We start from the raw sequence: 26,729 nt of genomic DNA, 5'->3' as shown, positions 1-26,729 counted from the left end.
TATCAAACTAGGTTACAAAGGTTTCTATTTATAACCTATTCCCAATTGAACTTGGACTTACAAATTGTAGCACTCCTGGATGTACAAATATGTAGATATCTTCTGCTAAAAGAAAGGCCTTCAATCACAAGTTTCCTAATTTATCTCCTGAATTAGAAACTGCCGAATCTTCAATATTCTGATTTGATTCTTTAATATTCTTACTTGATTCTATTGACCTTTAAATCTGTGCCACATTGGATTACATGATATTCATAGAATATTCTGTATCTGTGGAGAATCAAACTGAATCTTTATTCCAGTTCTGCAGGCGCGATGTCATGAGTTGATGTCATGACATTCCATATAACATCTTGCTTGTACCTGTTTTGTTCTTTTATTTTTGCAAGACTTATACATTGTATTATATTTTCTGCTATTATATTTTAGCCAAACATAGATGCCTATCAGCCAATAAAAACATTAGCAATCTCCCCCTTTGACATATTTTGGCTAAAACTATACATTCATTAAAAATGCAGCAAAACATAAGTGCTTCAACTTTCAAGACAACAGGGAAGAACAAATTTTTACATTCTCAGAATTGGGCTTCAACATCTTATGTTCTTTAGGTCTTGGACCACATCATAACATCTTCAGTTTGCACTGTCAGTACTTTACAAAATCCTTTGTTTTCTTTTGACAGTAGCAAAATCAAATGATATTTCTCTCCCCCTTTTTAGCCATAATATGACAAAGATTGGACCGATGTCATAATATGCAATGGAACATCTTCATGCAACACTGATGTACATGAGGAAGACGATGAGAAGGCCTTTGTTTTGGAGTACCAATGGTGGCATAAGAGAACCATTACTCAGTCTTTAACTAGAACCCAAATACTAGCACAGAGCCTAAGAGAGAACTTGAGTGAAAACTGTCCACCAGTCCTAGTAACTCAGAACACAAATCACAATTGTGTTCATAACTCAGATCACAAATTACAACGAAAATAGTTCCTATACTGAAGGCTGTATATGACGGAACATCTTTGTTGTTATGGTAGAAAAAGTCATGGTAGAGACAAACAACATCCCCAGCCCGTGTTTTTCTTTTTCTGGATAGGTTTTGGCAAAGCAACACATCACAATACCAAACCCAGACATGACTTATAAGGACACACACAAAGGACATCTTTGAAAGAGTTTGATTTCTGTAATCTGTGGAGACGCCATTATATAGCCATTTGAGATTATAGGAAATAATGATTTTCTTGGTCTTGTTCAACGGTCAAACGGTTGATTAGGAAACAGTTCCAAAAAGCAATTAATCTTTCCAAAGTAGTTTTTGATTGTTTTTATGATAGGAGTTATCTTTAAAGCCGGCTCATGCACATTCATTGAATGAACTTTACACCGACCACTGATGTGTAGATAAACTTCAAGACATATTTCCTTGTTTGACTTAGAAGATTCAATGTCTTTAAACATGTCATGACATCCTGTCAGACATTGTCACTTTTTCACCTCTTAATAGACCTCCTACTTACTCTACTGACTTACTAGTAATAGACATAGACCTTTGTTGTTCTGAGTCCCTTTAGACTGTTCAATGCAACCGTGAAGAACCTTCCAACACTTGTTGACACACGGTTACCTCATCAGTTCAGAGAAAGAATTGTGGATTCCAGTTGCACATGGTCAGATTCAACCATTCTCAGATCACTGACAATGATGTTACATTTTCTTTATGATGTTAGAGTATTTTTGACCAAGAAACTTTTCTTCACATAAGAAGTCACTCCCCCTATCTGAGATAGTCTGAGCTTCTTCAAGGAAAAACTTGTAATGATGAATGGAAAACATAAGACACATCTTCATATCTTCAAGAGCTCACTCTCTGTTCAATTGTGCTGCTGAACACACTCACTATGGCAATGTTGCTTCTTTACATTAAATACTCACACCAGAAATGAGATATTATAACATTGTGTCTGACATTAGTATTACCAGTATATTCCACAAGGTTCATATCTCTTTATACAACAAACACTTGTCTACCAACTTATCTCCTCCAAAAATGATCAACTGATGACCTCTTGATATTAGAAGCACACACAGAGAGGTTGCCACAATCTCAACATAAAGAACTGCCACTTCTTGTACTTTGTTGAGCATAACCTTACCATGTTTGTATCAGGTCATGGTCTGCTTAAGAAAATTTGAAATCCTTCTTGATATGATGTTTCTCAATATCACACATTGATTATTATGCTCTTTATCTTGAACCGGAAGGATCCTCCTTATCTTCACCTGTATTGATCAGATCATAGAACTTTTGTCTTCATAGTCATATTCACGTAGTGAAGTCTTCACTATGAAAGTAATTATGTATTGCCAGAACACATTACTAACATCAAGATTAGAACCTGCCCATTCTAATCCACATTATGTCTTAACTGTCACTTTAGTCAATAATGTCGCTTTTTTAAACCTCGCATGCACATACCTAGACATTCTTCCATTATAATAGCGCATTGTGATGTTGACATCATCCAAGATATAAGTTCGTCTGACGCCCAAACTCAAACAAATTATGACTATTCATAGAGATAACTTGTCTCTATAGAATGACTTAGAACACAAGGATCAATCTGTGTTCACAACACGAAACAAGACTCTACTCTTTACAAAACAATTTTAAAGAATGACCTCAGACTTAACAATTTCTGAACACTACCCTTAAACCCTATGATTGTCACAATTTGACAACCATAACCTAGACTCTAGACTTTCCTCATATCCGAAATAAGAACATGAGAGACTCAAACAAGACTCGAAAGTATGAAACGCAAAAGACTCTAGAAACTTGAGCAATTTAAACAACATACCTAGACTTTAACAAAAGTCTTGATCAAGAGATGTTATTTGAAGAAGAACTGCATCAGGTGGAATTGTGCATAGGTTGGAACATGCACTAAGTCAGAATAAGTGATACACACCATCAATACATATTTTTAGATGATAATACAAAGAATAATCCCTGTTGTTCTTTAAGAATAAACATGTCTTGAGTTATGTTCTAACATCTTGTGTGACATTGTTCTTCTGGATTAAAGATTAGTCTTTGAAGGAATTTCCATTTGATTAGAAGAAGAATAACATTGTCTTTGTTGATCTCCGTACTTTCTTACTCCCCCCGAGATATACAAATTGAGGATATCTTTGATGTTCTTCCTTGAAGCTCTCTTCATTTGGAATTTTTCATAGTTTCCAAGTTTAGAAACCTCGGTTTTCTTGCAACACAAGATTCAAATTGCCACACTCTGCAACTTAAAGTAAAAAACTATGATTATATAACCATAAATTAATCTTCAGCTGATAAGTCTGAGCTTTTCATACAGACATTGTAAAATATCCAGCTCTCATCAAGATATTTAACAGAGTTAGTATGCTTCACCAGATACTGTTGCCACACTTCTTTAACTTCGGAAGATAACAGTGAACATGGACCTTTAGTTCACACTAGTCCTTGAATACATAACTGGAAGGACTTCTCATCTAATAGGTACTAATTCTCCAGTCAAAGTACTTTATTAGTTACTCAGTAAGATTTGCTACTCACACTAGTTCATCTTGACTGATTTCTTCTTCTCAGTCTTGCATTCAGGTTCGACACCCGATAAGTACTAAGTCTCCCATCAAAGTACTTACCAGTTAGTCAATTAGAATTTGCTACTCACACTAGGTCATTCTGGGTGATTACCTCTTCACATTTATAAATTTTTCTCTTGGCAAACGCAATACAAAGAAACTAAAGATCTTGAGATGATGTTGTAACATCTAACGTGACATCATCCTTCATGGTTCTTGGTTAACATATCTAACATCTAATTCATAGCACTTGGGGTGGAAACAACATAGTGCGATTATCAGCAACATCTAGACATATCAAGGAATATAATAGCCAGCATCTCAATAAGCGTTTCTTCAGATTTTCATTCTGATTTTGAGATGAAGGATGCCATAGTCTGTATCTACAGAGGAGATTCCCTCATTTAGGTTTCTGGAACAGGCTTAGTTATAGCATAACACGAAATTAGTCAGATTCTTCTGAGCCATCTGTCTTCCTTGACTCCAATTACACTACCCTTTTTGGATCACAACAAGGGCAATAAACATTCTTGACCATATTTCACTGTGGTTGAGACACAGTATTCAGCTCCAACAACTGCTCTATGGTTATGAATGAAAATGCACATAACTGGTTCCATTGATCAGAGGAAAATACTAGATGTAAGCTCATCTTGATTTAAACATAAAGGATCGGGAAGCACATGTTGATCGTTTCCTAATCAACTTATAGTCAGATGTCTCCTCTTCCAGACCAGAAGTGGGTTCCAAACCAATGTTCCCAAACTATATTAGTTTAGCACCAAAACATTTGTTCTTCAACTGGTAGTTGCATACCAGTACTTAATGTCCTAACATCCGGTAGGACATCTGTTCCTCCTTCTAGGAACACTCCAGCCTTGAAATTCTTCAAGGTTCACACTTGCAGAATATCATTGATCAGTTGACATTCATCAGCTCTAATAAACCATGCCATTATGAGTGGACTTGAGAGATTACTCAAGTATCTTTGACACTTTAATTATAGCTATAAGGTTCTGCCATACATTCAGTTGAATATAAATAATCCTAAAAATTTTCTTATATAATAGGGGTTGCACTAGAGGCTATACAGCGGAAAATAGCCATACTTCAACAAAATTCACACAATGCTTACTCCAAATATCAATTGTATCCAAGGATTGACTGCAACTCAACCCTACACAATGCTTGCTTCTGCACCAAGTACAGACTAGACCTAACTAACTTCATGACCTAATAAACTCACAAAGATACATAGGTTACCTTATCAATATCTTCACCCCCGTATGAAGGTTTTGATACGTTTCTTCTCTGTCCATAGATACCAGCTGAATTAGTTCAATTCAAATTCTTCACTCCCGCATGTAGTCTTTGGATTTAGCACTCCTTTATTCCAGCATCAATAGTTCTTGGTCAGGTTGGTCCAATCCTTCATATAGGTCCATCCTCCACTTCAAGGGACTATACAATATGAATATTATTTATTCAATAAAACTTCTACCTTCAACACAACCAGAAAGTATCCCTCATGGATCTCATCCAGAAACAGACAGGATGTCTGCTCTGATACCAATTGAAATTCTGGTATGACAGACTCAGGATGTTAAGACATCTAATCTGTTATGCTTATCAAAGGCAGAACAGAAAGATCCCCAGTTTTTTTAATTACTCCTAAGACGGAGTCCATGAGTACTGGGATCATGTATGTTCAGTCAACATAACAAGATTATAATATTTATTGGTTCTGTAAAAGGAACAACTATCAAAACTGAACCTGATGTTATACGCGATGTTACAACATCTAAGACTGAACAGACAATACAATGCAGATGATAAATAACACAGTGAATTGTTAACCCAGTTCGGTTTAACTACCTACTCTGGGGGCTACCAAGCCAAGAAGAATATTTCACTATTAGTAGTGCTATTTTATGTAAACAACCTCTGGTTTACAGATAAAAAACCTCTGGTTTACCTAGTCACTACCCAATGCAACCTTTATCTTAGAACTCCATCTAAGACAAGAGAACCTCTGCTCACTCCCTAGTGATACCCTACTGTTACAACCCTGCAACATCTATTTAAACAATTAACAATGAAGACTAACTTGATCTTGCTTCACAGCTTCAATCAAGAACACAATACTCAAACCTTACCTACAGGTTTCGAGTGAGAATAATAGCTTCTCTTACCTACAGGTTTTGAGAAGGACATGGCAGCCATCCCACAGCCTGGGTGGTCTACCTATAGAAACCCTAATGACTACATCTTTTCTAAATTCAGTTTTCTATATTTTTTCTGTATCTAACTAGGTTACAAAGGTTTCTATTTATAACCTATTCCCAATTGGACTTGGGCTTACAAATCGCAGCACTCCTGACTATTACAAATATGGAGATATCTTCTGCTAAAAGAAAGGTCTTCAATCACAAGTTTCCTAATTTATCTCCTAAATTAGAAACTGCTGAATCTTCAATATTCTGATTTGATTCTTTAATATTCTGACTTGATTCTATTGACCTTTAAATCTGTGCCACATTAGATTGCATAATATTCATAGAATATTCTGTATCTGTTGAGAATCAAACTGAATCTTTATTCCAGTTCTGCAGGCGCGATGTCATGAGTTGATGTCATGACATTCCATATAACATGTTGCTTGTACCTGTTTTGTTCTTTTATTTTAGCAAGACTTATACATTGTATTATATTTTTCTGATATTATATTTTAGCCAAACATAGATGCCAGTCAACCAATAAAAATATCAACAACAAGGATTAAGGGTCTTTCTGCCTAAAGTTGACGCTTATGTGGAAGGAGTAAAGACATTGCTTGGGGAACACAATCATATTAACAAGATACAAATGATGTGCATTAATATATGATTGTATGAATGCATGAATGAGTGTTATGTGTATACTAACGAAACAGACATGTAATATAGATGACCACAATAGGGGTGACAACACCAGAGTATATACTCGACCAATTGTCAATAACATCTTCTGTTGGGGATGCAAATCTTGCTAGGGAAGAGAGAACTCTTCATATCAATCTTTACTGTCAAAAGAATTCATTCCGAGAAGAAAACCTGTTGAAAATAGGAACACATTTCGAGAAGAAAACTCGTCTTTGGCTGGACACAACTTGTGTCAAGACCTAGCTGCTCTGTGGGGATAAAATCTATTGGTGTTTTCGTTTCTCGTTTCGAGGACCAACTCTTTCGGGGATCAAGGTCAACACTTTCCTCTGTGCCCACGAGTTTTTAAGAAAACATTCTGTCATTTTTTAATTTTATTTTGAAAAACAACTTTGACTTTTGTTTCAAATCTTTTTAATTTCAAAAGCAAAATTTTGCTAGATAGATTAAATATAAGAATTTCAAGAAAAGAGATAAGGCACAAATTTTATTAACGGAATGGTAGTCTATGAACGACATGACTCCATGGATTACAAAGTTTAAAAATGGTAACTTTTAATGGAAAGGGTGCATTAAATACAATGATCACTAGCCTCCCTAACAACTTTGAATATCAGGCGTATGCTGACGTCGGCTAAGAGTCTTCAAAAACTTTCTTCAAGATGGTCAGGTTATGCTGGATGTGGTTACTTGCCATATTCCATAAGTTTTGCATGGACTGCCTTTGCAGGTTTTCAATCCATCGGGATAATCATTTCTTTTTTTGTTTGTCTCTAATTTTTGCCTGGACTGCCTTTTCAGGTTTTCAGTCCATCGAGACGCTCATTTTTGCCTAAGTCACCCTTTCAGGTTTTCAACTTAGCGAGCTTTTCTTTTTCAAATTAGGATTTTATCCCTCAAAGTCAAAGTTGTGGGGGAAAATGGACTTTTCTTCAATGCATAACCTATAATATTAGACCATTATCATGTTAAGATCCATTCAACTACATTTAAGCAAGAGAAGGTCAAGGTTGATGCTTATTTGTACAAGTGATTTAAGTTTGGTTCATGGTTTATTTCTATGACTTTTCCATGCATTCTCTCAAGCAATCTTCAAGATTTATTCAAGGACAATAAATATATAACTATATGGTATTCATTTGATTATAATTGATACTTGGAATGCTAGAAAACATAAAAAATCTCAAGTTGATAAAAGGTGGTTTGACCTAAAATCAAGTTTGGCATATCATTTGGTCAAAATGGCATAACTTTCTCAATTTTCAGCATTTATGGGAGCTTCTTGAGGCCAAATCTCCATGTTGATGTCCTTTACAACTTCCATTTAGAGGTCAAACATCAATTCAACCTCTAAGCCTCTCGATTTTTGGATTGGACTTCAGGTCACTTGTGCACAAACTAGGTCCATTACATGGTAGACCTAACGCCCAACCTGATTTTCAGTGGCACGACCCCAACTTCCCAAGCTTTCCATTTTCACATTAAACAACATTTTGAATCGGTTATTTTGTCATTGCGTTCTACTCCATGAAGGAAAATTTAGGTCAAATAAAATTATAAATGCATGAGCCAATTACATTTGGCCTAAGCATTAAATAGGGACCTGAACCCTGTTTTAGGTCGTGACCTATAATTATAAGTCATGTGTAATTCAACTTGGGGACCACCAACACATTAGCAAACTTGTCTATCACGACCAAACGTGTCTGGTACAACACAAAACGACTTGCAATTGCTCCAAATTCATGCATTTCACCCTTGCTTCACTTGGTTTGAAAATTGAGAAAATTCTTAAATGGATTAACACATTTGGGATATGGAATTCAAACGTACATGACCTTAACATTTTCACTATAAATCTAGCATCCTTTTTCCTTCATTGGCAAGCTTGAAAAGCCACAAAAACTCTACCTCCATAACTAAAAAAAAGCTCAAAAACCAGAAGTTGGTATTCCAATTTTCTCTTTATTTTAACTTCAAATCTCTGCCCATAAAGCTTCATCGTCTTCATTTGAAGCTAACTAAAGCATTCCAAAATTTCAACACCTCTTGCAAAGCTCAAATCAATTCCACCATTTTAGACCTTGAAGCTCTCTTGGGAAAGATAGTTTTGAGTTCCTATTCGACTCAAATGGGTTACACCCCTCTTCGTCTTTTTCCACTGATCAAAATCCCCCACCTACTTGGAATTTTTCTTTGTTTTAAGCATTTAATTTTACTTTGAAGCTTCTAGATTTTTTTTGTGTATTTTGCCAAATTCTCTTTACTTATAGTGAGTCAATGATTTTGATGTAGAGAGATGAGAGCGATGACATGAGTATAAGCTTAAACACGAGGTATTTGAGCTTGAAACTAAAAGTTCAAGAATCTCTAATTTCTGCTAGAGGTTGAAGACGGATTTTTTCTTCGCGCGCTTTGGCTCCAAAGTTTGAATTCTAACCAATCATGCATTGACACCTAGCTAGTTGTTGGTTTTTCTTGTTCTTTTTATATTTCAATTCTATTTTCTTTAAAAATCCACTAAAAATAGCTCTTAAATGTTTTTTTGACTCAAACTTTTTTCCATAATTCCATAAAAATATTTTCCACCTTATATGTTTATTTTCAGAATTTAAAAATGATTTTAAATATTTTTTTTATTTTTCTCTTATTCCTTTTTTAGTTCATTTTAAACAATTTATTTCTCCATCATTTTCAAATATTTTGAGATCCAACTTTGATATCTTGTTTCTCATAGTTTTTTTCTCTAATTTTTCATTATTTTCTTGATCATTATTTAATTATTTGATGTATGTTTTGAATTTTCCATCTAATTTTCATTTTTAATTCATTTAAAAATATTTTTAAAAACCCTTTAATTTTATTTTGATTTTAATTGGTTGTTTGCTTCTAACTTTTGGTTGACTTGGTCAATTTTGGTTGATTGAAGTTTCATCTTGTTCGATTGACTTGGGATTGATGCTTGATAAACTTTCATCATTTCAAATCTACCATTAATGATCATTTGATCTTTTTAGTACTTTGGATTGATGATAAGTTTGTCTCAAGGTATCATGAAGAATTTTGTTTGAAGTAATGATCCCATCTTCTTTGGCTTAGTGCTTGATCAATTCTCAATTCTCTTATCTTCTTCTTCATCTCCTTCTTTTGGATTTTGTTTTGACCTGGGTTACTTTTTTTAGGAGAGTGATTCTATCATCTCTCTAACAAGCATGGTATATAAATTTCTATTTACCGGCCTCATATAAGTTCTACTTCTACATAAGTGCACTTACCATTGTTTAACATTGAGCTAAATTGTACAAAATCGCTTAATTGATCATTAATACTAACATTAACCTATAATTTGTGCTAACTTTATTTTTATGCACTTTATATTTTAATGTCATTTATTATTTTACCATTTACATTCATGTCATTTATTTTTTTTCATTATGTTTATGCTTCTTATCTTTATTGCTTTATTCTTGCTTATCAAAAGACCAAAAATATCTAAACATGGCAAAACCCTAAAAAAATCTTAATAACTCGATGTTACTATCCCATGCTTGAGGAGTTTATACTTTTGGACTTAGATTAGAATTTCCCTTTGGTTTGATATTTTTGCATCTGAGAATTTGAGAATTCATCTGGAACTTGGACTTTCATCTGAGAACTTGGCCCTTTTCTTTGTAAACAATTAAACTTTTGAACTTGGGATTCATCTGATGCTTTGTTATCTTAATGTTCATCTAATGCACTTATGATCTTGACCTGATGCTTGGTTCATTTGTGGCTTTGGATTCATCTGATCATTTTGCTTTGCTTGCTTGCTTGTTTCTTCTTGTGAATAAACTCCAAAGGGAAATGAATCCTTATTTTGACCAATGTCAAATGCTTGCTTCATCTTGTGGTTAATTCACTTGCACACACAAAGGTTTTCTCTTGGGCTACCTTACAATGAGACCTTTTATTTCATGTCATTTACTTTATACTTTAGGTGCCCCTTCATCTCCTCCCACTTCTTAAATTTTCGAAACTTCTCTCTTTTTCAAAACTTTCTTGTTTTCAAACTCAAAACCTTTCATAATAAACCTTGACTATATCAAGTGATCGTCAAACATTTTTCCTTAATAAATGCTAAAACACTTAAGCATATTCAAACACTTTCAAAAAACCATAAAAAGACAAACATCATTAAACCTTTATTTTTGTGCCTTTGAGCACTTTTTCTTTTAAAATCTTTTCAGAAAAGGAATAACATTAGTCCAATTCTTGCAGTGATGCAAACCCTAAGCCCCTAAGTTGTGGTTGTAGTTGTTGATATTTTACTTGAATGTGAGACATGTTTGTTGATTAAATCCAATTAAAGCTCTCCATATTAAAATGATGCAAATACACACCCTGTCATACTTGTGAATGGCAATTGGTGTTTTCCACTCGAAGGCGACAAAATGTCTTTTTCCCTTAAAATAAAATAAACAAACCACTGTGTTTTCTTTTTTAGAGAACTACAAATTCTCTGACTTTCCTATTTCATATAAGGGGTATGTAGGCACAAAAGCAACGTCTTGCCGAGCATAAAAAAATAAAAACAATTCTTCTATCATATCATCAATCTTTTGCAAACTTTAACCTTTTAGCCTAAAAATGCAAATTTCCAAAAGGTTCCCATGGAGTATCATGGATATGAGAGGTGATAATACCTTCCCCTTGCATTACCAACCTCCATATCCAGATATTTTCTAGTTGGATTTTATCGATATTTCCCATTCCTTTGGAAACAATAAAGTTCGGTGGTGACTCTTGCTTTTCGCGTTAAGTTAATTAATTAATCTCAAATTTTCCTCCACGACAATAATGATTTATGCTTAATCCTTAAAGTGAGTAATCCGCAACTTGTCACACGATTTTGGCCCATAGCTTTGTGTAACACGATATATAAGTTGTTGAGAAAATGTGTTGTTCATAGACTGCAAAAGGTGGTCGATAAGATTGTATCCTCTTACCAAACATGATTCATATCTAGAGGAAACATCCAAGAAAACATCATAGTTGCTCAAGAAATTCTCCATAGTACGCATCAGATGAAAGAGAAGAAAAGTTGGTTTGTGATGAAAATATGCATAGCCAAGGTGTACAACATGTTAAATTAGAGTTTAGTATCCAAGGTGATCATGTAAATTGGTCTTCCCGACAACATCACTCAAATTATCATGGCATCCATAACTATAGTCAATATGGCAGTGTTATGGAAGGGCCAAAAAGAAAGTTATTTCACAACTCTAAAAGGGCTCCGGCAAGGAGAATAGTGGTAGACACAACTTTTTTAGCTTTAAAAGAAGTTTTTGAAAACTTTCCTTTCTGGAATGCCTCATATAGAGCATCTGAAGCAAACTTCTTATTTGGTAGGCCTATGACTAAGTTTAGCTTGTATAGTCTAGAGATTCTTCTCTCGCTAACATGGTGTCGCTACCGCGAAAAATGGAATCAGAGTCGCCACTATTATATTTATCCCATAAGGGAAAGGAATACCAGGAAACCTAACTCAGAACAAGAACAAGGTCTTTCGACCAGAGAACAGGGCACGGGAGTCGGTTACGCAAGGGGAAGGTGCTAGCACCCCTCACACCCATCGTACTCTATGGTATCCACCTATGTTTGTTTCTATCTAAAGGGTGTCTAATGTCTAAAACCTAAATGAGAATGAATGAAAAAGAAATACGGGGAAAAGAAGGAATTATTTACAAGTGTGCTCGCTTAGGCCCCGCGACCCAATGCCTACGTATCCCTTACAAGGAATCAGAGCGACCGTAGTTCGGCTCAAGATTTTCTATGTTTTTGTGTTTTTTAGTTGAACAGAGGTTAAATTCGCACTCCATGATGCTCGACCTTTGGAGACTTATACGCCTAATTATGGAATGGATTCAACATGTTCTTAAGAATGCCACGAGGGCGAGAGATAGAAGAGAGTTTGAGCGTTTCGAGGAAATCCCTTAAGCAAGGGAAACTCGAGTTACTCTTTGGTTTGTGTTTTTTATGAGTGGGAACTTACGCCTGAATGGGACCCTTAAGCAAGGGAGATCCAAGCACTCGAACGTTCCCTTAAGCAAGGGAGGTTCAAGCTTCCATTCCCTTTTTTAAGAATTTTCACTTTGATTATTAGTGTTTTAAGTGTTTTCTTGGTATTTTTTAAAGGGATTTTATTCAACTATTTATTAGTGTTTTAATGTTGAAAAGAAAAAGAATGAAAAAGAGGGGGACTAGCCTATTTTCTAAACCTAGAGTTATTCTAATTCCTATTTAAAATCTAAACTAAAATCTAAGGGGAGCATTAAAATGGTATTAACAAAATAGACCAAAAATATGGCCAAAAACAAGTAACAAAATCACACAACAATTATACAACAAAAGCATAAGAGAAGCAATTCAAGTATTAGAACAAAATTAACCTAAAAAATACTACTACTTTTTATGGCATTTTTATGAAGGAGAATGGGTTGCAAATCAAGTAAAAAGACTAAAACAATTAGCCTAAAACCAATATTTTTTATGTATGTTTTTATGTCAAAAATCATGTCAAAGTCAAAAAACATAGGAGAAAAATCTAAGTAAAAACCTACATTCTACTAATTTTATAATGTGAATCAGGGGGGTGTTAATTGCTGGAAATGGTGATATTAGCAAATGGGTGTAGGGCCCAGGTCTGGCCCAAAGTTGAGTTTTTGCTTATGGTTTCTTAGCATAAAAAACGATTAACGGGCCATCAGAGGGAAGTGTGGTTCGGCCCAGGATGATTATTTCAGATTGCCAAAAATGTAATGGGCCACCAAGGAGGTGCATAACAAAATCGTGCTGGCCCAAGGAAAATACTTTGATCCATATTTCATTTTTTATTCAGATTTTCAATGTTTTTCAATTAACAGAATTAATTAAATAAATTAAAAAAAAGAAAAAGTAGAAAGAGGAATTAGGGTTAGATTTTATATGACCTTTGGCATTCTCAGACTCTCTTCCTCTCACGTAACGGCGGAATGCGGCGGCGGCTTTCTTCTCCGATCGGAGCTCTAATGGCGCCGCCGTCTATGCATCGGCTATCATCTCAATGTCTCACTCTGTCTCTCCCTAATCTCATCTTTTGTTCCGATTTGACATTCAAAACTCGATGCCTCTTTGAAGTCGACGAGGACGATAAGAAATTCGGTTGAATCTTCAAGAAATGGTAGGATTCTCTTTTGATTTTCCAATTTCTTCTTCTTTCCTTCTCTTCGTTTCAATCTTTTGCGTTCCGTTATTGTTGCGATGTGATGATGATTCTCTAGTGTCGTAATTCTTGCAAGACTTTGAAGAATGTTGCTTCAGTGATGCTTAAGAAAGAGCGGAGAAGAAGATTTGCAGAGAATCGAAGGTGGTGATTTTGCAGAATATGGAGGTGATGATGAATTCAGAGAGAGCATTGAAGGTGCTGCAGTGTGATGAAGAGAGAGATCGATAGTGAAGATGAATGAAGTTAAGAGATGAAGAGTGATTGGAGAATGAAAATTTTCTGTGAATTTTTCTGTTGAATTGAATGGTTGTGGATCGAATATGATGAAGAATGAAGAAGATGTGAGGAGATGAGAAGGTTGAAGATGAATGGAGAGAGTCCCCTGAAGTTGAAGGTGGAGTTGTGTTTATATAGGTTGAGAGGTAGAATTGATTCAGTTAGAGTGGAAGAGATTGAAGAATGGAGAAGAAAGTTATGGTGAGTCCCTTTTTCCTTTTTCAGATTTCTGTTGAGTTCCTCTTTTCCCTCCTTTTTCTGTTAGTTTTCAGTTAGCTTCTGTTTTGAATCTGTTAGGATTGGTTAGTAACTATACTAGGTTGTTAGCGGTTGTTAGAAGTTAGTTAGGATCTGTTATAGGTTAGTTAAGGATTGAGTTTATGCTGGTTAAGGGTTGTGTGGTATCAAAACAGTTCAGTAAGTAGATGATTAAATCGATCTAAGGGAAACTGAAAAAAGCTAATTAGGAAAAATTACTGCTAATAGAATTGTTGGTCTTGAATGTTGGGAATTTCAATGGTGATGCCACTGTTCTTTTTTGTATGCAGGATGGGTAATCTGTATGGTATATGGCTGTAGCAGGTTTTCTTTCTTGGTGACAACAGTTTCGGTTTTGTTTATCTTTCTGAGCTTTTTTCTGATTATTTCCCTTCTTTGTTTGTTATGCTCATCCCTCACCCCTTTTGTACCGCTGGTTCGATTTATTTGGATGCAGGGTGAGCTTCTGTTGGCTGCAAGTTGGAACTGGTTTGAATTGTATTACGTGGTGATGCTGGCTCGGTGAATGCGGCTTGGTTTTGTTACTGGTTTGCAGGTATGGTGAAGTTTTGTTAACATAGTTAGAAGTTAAAGGTTCATGTCATTTGCAATGTGAAATATGAGCTGAAGGTTAGTCATTTGGTTTTGAATAGGGAATGTATGGACTGGTCTTTCTTTGTGTAGGATTCATTAAATGAGCTGATGCTGAATTGTGGTTTTGACTGATATGTGCAGGTTTTTATGAGACTTGAAGGAACCAAAAGGTGAAGGAAGCTTGTAGAATGACTTGGAGGTTAACAAGAAACATGGCATAAAGAAGAAATAGTCTTGAGATGTATACTGACCTGAAGTAGAACACATAATTTTCTTTTGTAATGTGACTATTGTATTTGTGGAGTATGGACAATTGGATATGTATAGTGGATTGGTAATGACATTGTAATGGAACTAGAGAATGGTTTTTTTTTGTTAAATCGAGAATAACTTGTAATGGCTTGTGATGGAATTTGAGATAGAATGGTATGTACAGTGTGATTTATAGGAACTTTTGAACGATGTAAGTGTATGGATTTTTGTAATGAATTTTGAATGAATTCGATGAACTCGAAAAATGATTACGGACATCTTAAATTCCAATTGGTCCTCATTTCAAAATCCTCATGAATCTTCTTTCCTTTCTATAGCTTGATGTGAGTTCCAACTTTTCTCCATTTTATCACACTTAAACGAGCACCACAAGATAAACTATTAGCCACTATGAAACCCCATACCGACTTTGATCAAAAGTCTTTACCATTGGCTTTCAAACTTAAAAGCAAAGATTCAATACCAGTTTTCAAATAACATCCCATGTTCAACTAAAATTCTTGGGTGAAATCCAATGCGAAATCTTGCATCGTATGATAAGAAAACAAAACCAATCTTTGTTAGATGAACAACCAAATTGAGCCCAGATGAATGATTATATGAACTAACCCTTGAATCCATCTCAATCCCATGAAAGTCCTATGATCACCAAGCAACAAATAGGGAACTAATTTCGTGAGAATCATCTGATCAACATATTAGTAGCTCGAGTATTGAAAAGAGGTACATGATAATTGCTCGATCAACCATGCTTCGAATTCAACACAACGGGAGTAACCTTACTAAACTTTAAGCACGGGGAAATAAACCATAATCTCAACATTCCTTGATCCCAATGCCAAGTTATTGATTAATGATGCATGATGTTACGTTGATGCCCTAATGGAGAGATAATGCAGATGAATGCAAGTACATAAGCCAGTTAGAAATAAATATGTGGGCAAATTTTGGGGTGCAACACATGGCTAAACCTTATATGCCATGTTCATTATTCTTCGTTCATTTAGATAAGACATTTAACATTTTGATATTCTAAATCAGAGAGTTTGACTTTATAAATGTTGTTTTTCCTCTTTCTATGATGAGTAAAGAGCCATACTTTTGAATCACAACTTTATAGGACTTTTGATGGAAAATAATATCATAACCATTGTCACTTTATTGACTCATGGACAAGAGGTTATGCATTATTTATTCAACTAATAAAACATTAAAAATAGAGGGAAAAGAAACATTACCAATTTTTTTGTACCGATGATCTTACCCTTCTGATTTCCTCCAAAGCCTACTGAGCCTCCATGCTTAAGTTCCATATTTGGGACATATGCCTTTTTCTCGTCATGTGTCTTGAGCACCCAGAGTCCTAGTACCATGATTGGTGTCTCAACTTTTTTGCTAAGGATATCTGCAACATAAAATATTTTTTTTTTAGGCACCCATAACTTTTTGGGTCCTTTATGGTTAGTTTTCCCACAGGCTTTATCACCCTAGGGTTTTTCAGTGCAAAATAGGTATCATGTATGTTATCATAAGTGAAATGAGAGTATATAATTTTTGGTTTAATCATCATTTCTTTTGGTTTTGGAACAAGAATTGTGTTCCTTGGTGTAGCTTAACCAATACCTCTTCTTCCATTTCTACTTACTCAATAGATCATGGAAGCCATCTTACTTCTATCTATGTTTCATGCAAGAAATATTTGAAAAGATGTTTCATATTTCTTAGAAACACACTTAGAGTCCATGGGAGCTTCTAAAATAATTTTATTTTCAAGTTTTTCACTCTTGCTTCTAAAAGCAGAGTTTTCTTTATATAATCTATCATTTTTTTTCTTTTAAACTAGAATTTTGTTTTACTAGCTCACTATAGGCTTCAATATTAGTTACATGAGTTTCTTTTAAATTCTTATATCTTTTCTGAATTTTATGAATCTTTTCAAGAATATCAACTAAAGATAATTCGAGTTCAGAATGAGTTAAATGAGAAAATACCTCTTCAGTGTCTGAATCAAATTCAAAGGCTTCAGTGCTAGCCACAAGCGCCGTGTTAGCTTGCTTATCTTTAGAGTCATCCCATGTTGCCATCAAAACCTTCTTCTTGGGTTTTTCTTTCTTGAGTTTGGGACACTCATTATTGTAGTGGACATGATCTTTGCACTCGTAGTAGATGACCTCCTTGTTAGCTCCATACTTCTTCTATCTAGAGGTTGACTGAAAGCATCCATCTGTTCTTCTATGGCCTCTATACTTATTTTTTCTTTGTTTCCAAAGTCGGTTGACCCTTCTGGACAATAGAGACAACTTATCCTCTTTATTAAAACTTTCTTCACATTCTATTTATTTATCTTGAAGACATTTAACCTTTTCAGGTTTTCCTTTGGACTTTAGAGCCACAAACTTCCTATTCTTTTAGGAATCATCCTCCTCTAGTTTGATCTCATGATTTTTTTAGAGAACTTACAAGCTCCTCCAGAGTTGTGTTGTTTAGATCCTTGGACACCTTAAGTACTGCCTTCATTGGCCTCCATTTCTTTGGCATGCTTCTGATAATTTTATTAACATGATATTCAGTGGTATAGCCTTTGTTTAAGACTTTCAAGCCAACAACCAGAGTTTGAAACCTTGAGAACATGTCCTCAACAATTTCATTTTCTTCCATTTTGAAGACTTCATATTTAAGAATCAAGGCCAAAGCCTTGGTTTCCTTTACTTTCTCATTTTGTTCATGACCCGTTCTTAATGAATCAAATATAGACTTTGCAGAGTCTTTATATGTAATATTTTCATACTCAGTGTAAGAAATAACATTAAGCAAAATTTTTTAGCAAAAACAACTCTAAATTTTTTGATAAACAAATTTTAAAGAATATCTTGGATAAAAATCCAATATGTTGCATTTTAGCTTTACCTTGATAAAATTTGGTATGGCTAGATGTGAAGCAAACCATTCTGTTTTCTTCCTTCATTCCTTCACAAGTCAACACATATTTCTTGTTGTCTATATTTATGACATTGTTATCACTAGAGATGATACAAAGGGCATCTAGCGTCTCAAAACTCATCTTTTCAAGAAAATTTTGACAAAAGACTTGTTCCATTCAGATACTTCTTAAGTATTGAAGTTGCCTAATCCTCATCAAACACTGCAATCAACCAACAAAGGTATGCATTAGATATCCTCAATGATACTTGTATTCTTGATTGTCGTCCTATTAACACTCCAATGGATCCCAATGTTAAACTCCTTATGGGTCAGAGGGAGCCATTGGAAGACCTGAGAAGATATCGATGAGTTATGGGTAGACTAAACTATCTTTGAGTCACCATATTAGCTATTATATTTGCGATGCAAATTGTGAGAAGTTTCTGAATGCTCCTTGTGATGGTCATTGGGATGGAATCATTCAAATTCTTAGATATATATAAATAACGCACCAGGAAGAAGACTATTATATAAAGATAAGGGTGATGCTAAAACCATTAGTTATTCAGATGCAAACTGGGTCGGATCATTATCGGATAGGAGATCCACTTCTGGACATTGTGTCCTTATTGAAGGTAATATGATCTCATGGAGAAGTAAGAAACAAAATATTGTTGCACTATCTAGTGTTGAAGCTGAATATTGTGTTATGACAACAACCTCAAAGGAGCTTGCATGGCTTAAAAATATACTCTTAGAGTTTATGTTATGCGACAATCAAACTGCATTCAACATTGCATCTAATATATTTTTTCATGAACGGACCAAACACATAGAGAGAGACTGTCATTATGTAAGGGATAAAGTACTTAGAGGAGAAATCACCACAGAGTTGATCAAATTTGAAGACTAATTGGTTGATATGTTCACTAAGTCTCTTAGGGGTTCTCTAGTGGATTACATCGGTAACAAACTCATCTCATATGTCGTAGATATCCATCTTGAAGGAGAGTGCTAAGAATCAATATTTATTTATAGAATATTTTATATAATATTTCTTATCCAATCTAGAACAAAATATAATATACTGTAGCACATTTTTTATGTAATTAATTCAATAAACTGGAAATCTCACAATATAATACAATCTCCGTAACGTTATTCAAACAAATGGTTTTATTCAAATGTCTATCCCTTTTTCTTATTTTAATATAAATAGTTAGAGTACATGTTTTACACTATTTGTGAATGTATATGTTAGATGTTGATTTTTTGGGACTCTATATGTTTGAGTATGTGAGTTACATTGTGTGAATCTAATTTTGATATTATCTGTAATAGTAATGCTATTCTTACACCCATATTATACACCAATACTTACACTAAATATTGTTCATCGTATTTATACGGTGAACAATATTTTTTAAAATAACATAATAATATTTATGAAAAATATTTTTTATTTTTAAAATTACGGACGACGATGTTCATGTACGGACGAACATTAACCAACTTCATTATTGCATTAACCAAATTTTTACACTGCATTAACTAAGTTTGATGACTGCTAAAAATTATTTTTAATACCTGGATGTTGCATTAACCAACTTCATTACTGCATTAACCAAGTTTTTACACTGCATTAACCAAGTTTGGTGACTGCTAAAAATTATTTTTAATATCTGGATGTTGCCTTAACCAACTTCTTTACTGCATTAACCAAGTTTTTACACTGCATTAACTAAATTTGAGTAATGTTATTCTTACACCCATGAACAGTAATTTATAGTAGTCATCAAATTTTGTTAATGAAGGGTAAAAACTTGGTTAATGTAGTAATGAAGTTGGTTATGCAACATCCAGGTATTAAAAATAATTTTTAGCAGTCATCAAACTTGGTTAATGTAGTGTAAAAACTTGGTTAATGTAGTAATGAAGTTGGTTAATTCACGTCCTTACATGAACAGTGTCGTCCGTAATTTTAAAATTAAAAAATAAAAAATATTATGTTATTTTAAAAAATAGTGTTCGCCGTATAAATACGGGGAACAGTGTTTGGTGTAAATATTGGTGTATAATATGAGTGTAACAATAGCATTACTCTATCATTACTCTATCTGTAACTAGGATTATGATGTTGTAGACTTATTGTAGAGTAATGTTATTCTTACACCCAACACTTACACCAATACTTACATCAAACACTGTTCACCGTATTTATACGGTGAACAATGTTTTTTTTATTAAATAAAATAATAATATTTATAATTTTTTTTTTAAAAATTACGGACGACATTGTTCATGTACGGACGTGCATTAACCAAGTTTTTACACTGCATTAACCAAATTTGAGTAATGTTATTCTTACACCCAAGAACAGTACTTTACAGTAGTCATCAAATTTGGTTAATGTAGTGTAAAAACAAGGTTAATGCAGCAATGAAGTTAGTTAATGCAATATTCAGGTATTAAAAATAATTTTTACCAGTCATCAAACTTGGTTAATGTAGTGTAAAAACTTGATTAATACAGTAATGTAGTTAGTTAATGCACGTCCGTACATGAACAATGTTGTCCTTAATTTTAAAAATAAAAATTACAATTTTATTTTATAAAACAGTGTTTGGTGTAAGTGTTGGGTGTAAAATTAGAATTACTCATTATTGTGTGTTCGTATATGAGTATGAGACGTGGAACATGACATGATTATACACGAGAAAATATGCATGCGAAAAGGATATTATAATTTTAACATTCTTTACTTCTTTATTTTATTTTATTACCAACATCATACATCATAGAATACAAATTCATGATTATCCTTATAATGAAATTACAAAATTAAAAAATAAATAAAAGTATATTTTTGGGTGCCAACACAGAAATTAAATTTAAATTCTTTGTTCTAGCATAAGATATATTACATATATTCTTTTGATAGTATAAGAACAAATTCTTCCTTGCATGAAATTTGTATGCTCTTTTTAACCTTATTCTCATTCAACAAGTTATATCAATCTAAAACGCTCACATTGGTTTTTAATGCATCGATACATGAAAGGAGTCAAGTTTAAAACCCGTGGACAATCATCATCTGTTTCACATTTAATATTTTCTGCAATATAAATAGAAAATAAAATCATGATACTAAAGTGAATTAACATTGTGTACAAAATTAAAGACAGAATTTTGAAAAAGGTGAAATAATGGATTACCGTGAGCCTCTGAAACAAGAAAGAGGGATAAAATAAAAACCATATAATGCACAAAGTTGAGAGTTTTAGGCATATTTTATCTCTCTTTGTATGTACTGAAAAGAATATAATTTGTTCAATTTATAGTATAACTTTATTATCTAAATTGATCAATTTGGTGTGTTTGTCCTTGGAGAACACTAAATATTAATTTTAAGTATATTAATGTAGTGTGTTTGTCCTTTAGGAAACTTGGTATTAAAAACTTCACAATCATTAGAAGTTATTATATTTCAATTAACTTTTCAACCTTTCAATATATGAAAGAGATTTTTTTTTTTAATTGTTGTACCATGATAAAGTCGTATGTACAAACATTTATTTCCTTTCAATGCCAAGTTCCTCCTCTGCATGTTAATTGATTCCATGACATTTATTTATGGTTTTACTGGTTTTGAATTTTTATGACTGTTACTAGTAAGAGACCTGTGCTGTCGCACGGGTATTTGTCTATTTGATGTAGTATATTTTGAATAATATGAAAATCAATATTAAATGCCACTATTAATAATTTTATTAATTGTTATGTAAATTAATAAGACATGAAAAAAATATAAATTTTGATAGAATGAGGAACGTTAATTTAAGATTCACTAAACATAATATAGATGAAATGAATATGTATATAGTAGCTATGTAAAAAAAAAAATATGAAAATGCAATAGTGATTCAAATCTTAGGTCATTCGATAAGGTTGGGTTGTTGGTGATTTACAAATATGACTAATTACTATAAGTATTTACAAATATCAGTGATACTTATAAATATGTACAAATATTTTGTTGATTAAAATAAAAAGTATTATGGTGAAAGTGACCCGTGAAAATAGTGAGTTTAAGTGATAAAATTCAAAGGAGTTAGTAAAAATTACATCAAGTCCATTATCTAAGAGTTTGCTACAAAACATGTAATTAGTTTTCAAAAACAGAATTGATAAAAACTTAAAACTTTAGTATCTTTTATTGAGTTAAAGGTTAAAATAATATGGTAGTGATAATGACTCATGCGTCCGCCCGGATGCATTATTTGTGGTGTACTATTTTTTGAACGATAGAAAAATATGAAGTAAACAAGTTTGACCAAATTACATATATAAAATGAAAATTAACGATCTAAAAATAAATCATAAGAAATTAGTAGGATGAAAAATTAGGTTTTAAGTTAAAATAATGATCCACAAAAAATGTTTAAAATAGGTCAAAATCACAAGAGCAGAATATGGTCATTGATTAAATTAAATTAGGGTCATTGATTGAATTAAATAATTGAAGGCCTAACAACAATTAAAAGAAAGGGATATGGGCCACTATAGATTAAAGAGTAAATAAAATAGAGAAAAATCATTAAAGGTATAGTCACATGTGAACATTCCAAAAAGACATGAGATAAAAATTTTCAGCCTAGGTGTCTTTATTTATTATCTTAGATCATTTGATAAGACTTGGTTATTGCTAATATATAATTATTATAAAATCTCTAATAACTAAAAATATTTAAAAATAAGTATGTAGCAAATCACCGACATGATAAATCCAATACGTCTAATAACTATAAATATTAATAAAATTATTAATAACTATAAATATATAAAAATATTTTATTAATTAAAATAAAAAAGGAATTATGGTGATAGTGACCCGTAAAAATAGTGAGTTTTAGTGATAATATTCATTTGTTACAAATATAATTAATAATTATAATTATTGATAAATTTTAATTAACAATTATATATATATATATATATATATATATATATATATATATATATATATATATATATATATATATAAAGGAGATTTTAACTAATAAGTCAGTTGATATAGAATTTGATTAATGAAAATTTTAATTATTTTAATTAAATCAATTTATGATTAAATAAAAAGAAAATGGGGAGAGAAGTCGAGAAATTGAAGATACATCATACTTCTATCGATAATATGAAACAAATGTATCACTATATTTATAATTATATGTTGCCTATATTTTGAGATCAAACAAATAACCATGAAGATAACTATATAAATATAACTTTAAATAAATCACTCTTAAATTATAGTTGTAACTTTTTGTGATAATATATTTTTTTAAATTACACTGCGCTTTCTTTTTTTGAAATAAATGTATAGTAAATTTAGAAGGCCTCTAACAAAAACCATTGACTTGCAAATTGGAATTGGAGTGGTGATGGACTGCTTGTGTATTTTGAATTCCAATGGTGCTCAAATGAAATTATTGGTATCTTGTGTGATATGTTACTTATGTGATTGTATGCCAAAACTTTGAATGTTCATTTGATCTATTCAAATTCTTTGGCAGGTCCTTGTTCGCGGCAACATGAAATGGTGAGATGGAGGAATGGAGTCATCCATAGCAAACTTAGCACATGGCAGAGCTTCTCACTTGGCTTATGGTAGAATTAGTATTTTTGTTTTAGATCACTTGTATAAGACATTTGATCCCTAATAATAGCTCAATATATTTTTTGCAAAATATGTAGTAAGAACCTGTATATTACTGCAATCTTGCCTTAGTTAAAATGATGGTGTAATGAATTGCATAGGTAAAAATTAGATTCTCACATTTCAAGAAAACTATTAGCAGCTTGTGTTGGTTTGTAAAATATTGGTGTAAACTATTTGTACAGATTGTATGATGAGAAGCTATGCATATTACAACTTCTATATGCAAATGTGATATTTAACAGCAAAGATGGTTTGGTTAATCTGATATGAAATAATTTTATGGTAACCAACAAAATATTTTGATTCAAATGGCTATGGTCATCTCATGTTATTTTAATGCAAAAATGGATTAAAACCAAATGAAAAAATAAATTGAAACTAAATTCAAATGAAAGTGGAAGCCATAGCTGAAAATCCAATTGCGACAATTCCTTTAACTGCTAAACTCCTTCTGTTCATTTCGCATTTACTCCCTTCAAACAAAATCAACAAAGGCAGTAACAATAAAAAGATATAAAACAGAAAAGCTATAAATTAGAGAGGGAGTGAAGTTGCAGCAATGAAGGAGCGACATAGCTAGAAGCACATTTCAAGTCCCTAGCAGAAGAAGCGAGACAATCAGAATAGACATAGTTAAAAAGGAGGAACTTGTGGTGAACTGTAAGTCGTTCCATCTCTGGCAGTATATAAGGCCACCGGGTGTCCTCTTAACATTGTGAGTACCCCTTCCCATGCATGAACATGAAGTACTCCGACTTTTCCAGTTATCTTTCAAACACCGATGTATGAATGCCAGCTTTTCCTGGCAATAGGAACTACACATCAAGAAATAATAGAAAATCGATTAGCCACATATGTTTAATAATAAACTCATACAATCATAACTCATTCTGGTGCCAATATCTATACGATAAAAAATTGATGTTACCTTGGAAACCAAAGTCTGAACACCAGGATACTTTACATCCCAACTAAATTCAGTCATTTGGCAACCGGTTCCACCCATGGAGTCACCATTTCTACCGAGCTAATCCAAGTAATATTGATTGTTAGATGTTTGATACAACCATGCAGCAGTCCAGAGCAATTCATCCTATAAATAAAATTACAAACCTTGAATCATGAATATGCATTATGCATGAGTACATGAAAAAATGCAGTCAACTGAAAAATGAAATGAAGTGAGTGCTACGAATCAAATTCATTATGCATGAGTACATGAAGGATCCAAATCCATATTTAATGCAATAACATGTACCTGTTATTATGATAGAAACATAATAAATATTGATAGAAACATGAATATAACATCTACAGTATTCAGTTAATAGAGAGATCTAATATTTTTATCTGAAATTGAAACAACAAACTGAGAAATGCAGAATTTAAAATTCATTAAAATCAAAAGAACTTAAAATTAATCGAGTATCCAAAACATGTTAATATCATCTAGTTTCTCTATCAGATTCTGTCATCACAAGTTTATTCAAGATACATGTTAATTATTTTCTATAATGATGTCATAGCTATTAAAACATTTAACTTGAAATGATGTAAACTCACCCAAGTGTAGCCAATGCCTACAACTTCAAGAGCTCATCCATCTAGATCAATATCACATTCTTTAATTGCTTAAGTCACAAGATGAAAACTTATTAGCCTATAAAATATAACAAATTATTTTTACATACAACAGATACAATACATTCCAAATTAACAAACCTGAGGATTGGTGCATCTAATACCATCAATCCATTCCCTCACTAATACACATGGCACATAAAGTTATTTGTAAACCAGAGGAATTTGGACAGTGGGATTATTTTTAAAATTTTCTAGAAAATCTTCAATATTGTGGGCTTCCTGAAATATGGATAGGGGAATCAATACATTTTCTTAGAAAAATATATAACTTAAAACAATACACTCAATGTTATGACCAAAACAAAAATTAGATCAACAAAACAAAACTAAACAATGTTAGCATCAAAACAAAACAAAAATAACACCAAACAAAAATTAGATCAACTACTTAGATCTAAAACTTTAAATCATAAAACTGAATAAAAAAAGAGAAAAAAAATGAATAACCACTGTTAGGACCCTCAACAGCTTTTTTCCACGGTTTTCTTCCTGTTTGAGAGTCTTTGCATTTCAATCTACAAAATAAAACAAAAAGAACACGAAATAAAAATTAAATCCAACTATTCAGATATAAAACTATAAATCAATAAAACTGAATAGCAAGGAGGAAAAATAATAACCAATGAACCTATTCATACAAACATAAACTTTATTCATAGAATCATAAACCTATTCCAAAAGACATAAACATACATGGTGGAGTAAAAACGACCCAGTTTATAAAACTAACCTATAAAAAATGGTTTACGAAAATGGGTTGAGATGAGAATTACGAAAATGGGTTTGATGAAGCATCCTCTGAAACCTGCAATCACAAACACACAAAAATTGACCAAACCGAATTTCAAGAACCTATATAATAGAGGGAAGGAGAGAAAGAGAGAGACAGAGAGAGAAAAGAGTTGTGTTCTTGAAAACGAAGAGGGAGAAAGATGGGGAAACGATGCCCGTTCTTACCGAATTGGCCGGAGATGGAGAAACAGTGGTCGCTACCAAGTTGATAGAAACCAAATAACAAAGACCATGAGATTCTGAGATTGGAGTGGTCGACGGCATCGCTAGGGTTTGTGGCTGCGTATGTACAAACATTTATTTCCTTTCAATGCCAAGTTCCTCCTCTGCATGTTAATTGATTCCATGACATTTATTTATGGTTTTACTGGTTTTGAATTTTTATGATTGTTATGTATATATGCTATAATTATCACATCAATCTAGGATCCTACCTCTTAATACATGACAAGTTA

The 26,729-nt window shown here is 32.9% G+C and overlaps 1 long non-coding RNA gene across 1 annotated transcript; it reads right to left on the bottom strand.

The window, feature by feature from the left end:
* Window positions 1–24,409: 24,409 nt before the first annotated feature.
* On the bottom strand, window positions 24,410–25,497 carry LOC131617140 (uncharacterized). The gene is made up of 3 exons (XR_009288449.1): window positions 25,402–25,497; window positions 24,767–24,931; window positions 24,410–24,653 (listed from the first exon to the last, which is right to left on the bottom strand). It is a non-coding gene; the product is annotated as an uncharacterized LOC131617140 (long non-coding RNA).
* Window positions 25,498–26,729: the final 1,232 nt, after the last annotated feature.

This window comes from Vicia villosa, linkage group LG7, assembly GCF_029867415.1.
Source record: "Vicia villosa cultivar HV-30 ecotype Madison, WI linkage group LG7, Vvil1.0, whole genome shotgun sequence".
NCBI classification, from domain to species: domain Eukaryota; kingdom Viridiplantae; phylum Streptophyta; class Magnoliopsida; order Fabales; family Fabaceae; genus Vicia; species Vicia villosa.
The sequence above is the reverse complement of the archived record's forward strand: the minus strand, read 5'-3'. Positions and strand labels throughout refer to the sequence as shown.